General features: G+C 36.1%; 1 long non-coding RNA gene across 1 annotated transcript; it reads right to left on the bottom strand.

The window, feature by feature from the left end:
• Positions 1 to 304: 304 nt before the first annotated feature.
• LOC118482640 lies at positions 305 to 3,040 on the bottom strand. The gene is made up of 3 exons (XR_004868734.1): positions 2,783 to 3,040; positions 968 to 1,228; positions 305 to 586 (listed from the first exon to the last, which is right to left on the bottom strand). It is a non-coding gene; the product is annotated as an uncharacterized LOC118482640 (long non-coding RNA).

The raw sequence follows: 3,040 nt of genomic DNA, 5'->3' as shown, positions 1-3,040 counted from the left end.
GTATAAAATTACTAATTTACCCGTTCAATTTGCTTAATAATGTATTATAGATATGTATATTATTTAAAATTCCATTTTTGTTTATTAAATGTATTTTAAATAAATGAGTTAAATTACTAATATATCCTCATGTGTAAGACACATGATCAGACTTAACTTAAAATTTTAACCAAGTTAGTGTTAAAGGATATACTGGCAATGTTTTCAACTAGAGGGTGACCCACCGCGGTGCGGCGGGGTATTTGTGTACTCAACTTTCTTAATAACTCAACATGGACGTAAGGAAAATGAGTTCAAGATCATATGAAACTCGATTTGTTTGCAACAAAGCTACTTGCCAAATATATACCAAAGACTCATGGTCACAAATGTAATGTACAACATATACTCTCCCAAAAGGGGATGATTCTGCCATTGTTTGCCATAATTCTTCCTTTTTAGACACAAGCTCAACAGTTCAGATAGCAAATGAGTCTCCAAAAAATCAAGGCAAAATGTTTTAGCTAATGGGTCAAAACAGGTTCTACTTGCAATGAGGTTTCACCTCCATGAACATATGCCACATCATTATCACCTCTGGTTTGACCTGCAATGCAGCTTCAAACTGTTTAACTACATGTAATCAGCCACATACATATGAAATTTTAGTTTCCTCACCAAAGGGTGAAACATGTGTAGTGTGCCTAAAATGAACATTATTCATAAGTGAGCTATAGTAACATGTATCTTCTAATGGAAATATCCAATCATATAATATGTTGGAATACTAACTATAGTAGAGGCCATAAATACATAATGGAAAGATTAGTGCTTTCTGACATGAATACCTCAACGCAAATACTTAAATAGTTGAGATTGAAAGAGAGATGTAGTCTTTCAGACATGAATTTTTCAACTCAAATAATCAAAGATCTAATCAAAGCTTCATTATAATCGAAATCTTCATGTGGGCAATATAAGCTGGTACCTGACACCATACAGATAGTGGGCAAAGTAGACACTCCACAGATTGAGCTACAAACTTCTCTCCAATCAATTCAGTGGCTGAGCCGATTAGGAACTTTAATCCACAATCAGCTCTAATCCAACACTCATTTCTTTCCATGTATCAGCTTCTTCATCAAATTTAATGTCACATTGTGAATCACTTTCATCCAAGCCATCATCTTCAACACCAACATACACACCTTTATCATGCTTATGACCAAGCTCCGCAATTCTCTATGCTCTTTGCCAACATTTAAACATCAAGAATTACGTTAAAGTTTTTTATGATGTTCAATAACCACATACCATTTTCAAGATAATTGACAACAAAGCAAGATATTAGGTGCGATGAATATAAAAAAAGGGCATAAGATAGTTGACCAAAATGTCACACAATCACAACACAGTGTTTCCTTTATTATTAAGAATAAAATTTTTGTTATCAGGAAGCATTTGAATATAGTTTAGATGACCTTAGACTCGATTGACCTAGTCAGCCCTTTTGACTTGTTTCTTTATAAGTAACTTTTACTATTTTAAAAGTTGATCTAAACCCAATTTTAATATAAACGATATACTTTAAGTTTTGAGTCCGACACTTGGATGAAGTTGACAACTTATTAATATGATTAGAGAAGTAACATTACTGAAAGAATATCTAAATTTTACAATTGAAGTTTTCAAGATTTCAACCATCTGAATCAACTTAGTCAACTATAGACTCGATTCACGCACTCAAAATCATTTGGCAAGCCTCCTTTATAGCAATTCTTTTAACTTTACTCGTTTGACCCACATTCATATGGACCGGTTGAAACTGTTATATCTAGACAAATTGGGTTATGGTATACCTGACTTTAGCTGCATTGATTTAAGAACATTGGCGTTGATGAGAAATAACCAAACTTAGTGGTTTTCAAGCTATTTGAGTACAGAGCCCTTTTGATTGATGTATAACACAAAATCATTTTTAGCATTAGTCCATCGTATATATACCATGACAAAGCAACATGAGAAGCATATAAGAACACAATTTCCTATATGAAAAATGCTTCTTTTTTTGCGAACACAAAAGAAATGGATATACCTAACATCATTTACCAAAGTGCTTTAGTTTTTTACTCTGGTACAATCAGCATACCCTCAAATTGACCAACATAGAATCAAGCCTCATGTTATGAATCAATGTTAGTTAACAAAAGCTCATTCAGAAAATAATTCATTAATACATATGACCGTCTGTAGTGTTGAAGGAAGACACTTGGGCATTATCCGTCATGTGGCGATCCAGTCAACAATGGGCATTATAGGGCGTTTTCTAAAATGGGTGTAGTGGTATAATGCCCCATCCAATTATTACCCAATTATTTTTTTTTGTTTTTTAATTAAAACCAATAATATTTCGTTGGCAATGGCATGACTGGCCCAAATATCTCGACCCGGCGTTTAATTTGGAACGGCCCAACCCAAATTTTCAAATAAAAGCCCCCGGGGGGGGAGGGTAGAGGGGCATTATGGGACGTTTTTTGAGGGGAAAATGGCCAACCCCCCCCCCCACACACACACTCTACGGGTGGTCTAACAACGGTGGTCCCTACGTGGAAGTAGAAGGTATAATGAGACCTTCCTAATTCCTAAAGTATTATTGAACAACTAAAGGCTAAACCCTTAATTCCTAAAGTGTTGTTGAACAACTGAAGGCTAAACCTAAACACTGTTAAGCAATTTAAATACTGGAAATGCATCAGTTAAGAAATTAGGGAAGATAACAAACAACTAAGAAATTGGGGAAGACCTGAACAGGAGATGCAACAGTTAAGAGTCCAGCTAGATCACCACCAAAAACCCGACCCCTATCTGATCCGGTCCCAGACAATGTGATGCTTAGTCCACACGTTCCCGGGTGCGCTGATCGGAAGCCTCTGATAGCACAAATGAACCAGAAGGTGGTTCGATTAGGGCTGTGTTGAGCAAGCTAGGGTTTTTCCGGTGGCAAGCGACGGTGAATCGGTGATTGTGGTGAGGATGGTGGTTAAGCAATGTGCGGGACTAA

Source organism: Helianthus annuus, chromosome 10 (genome assembly GCF_002127325.2).
Source record: "Helianthus annuus cultivar XRQ/B chromosome 10, HanXRQr2.0-SUNRISE, whole genome shotgun sequence".
Classification (NCBI taxonomy): Eukaryota; Viridiplantae; Streptophyta; class Magnoliopsida; order Asterales; family Asteraceae; genus Helianthus; species Helianthus annuus.
The sequence above is the reverse complement of the archived record's forward strand: the minus strand, read 5'-3'. Positions and strand labels throughout refer to the sequence as shown.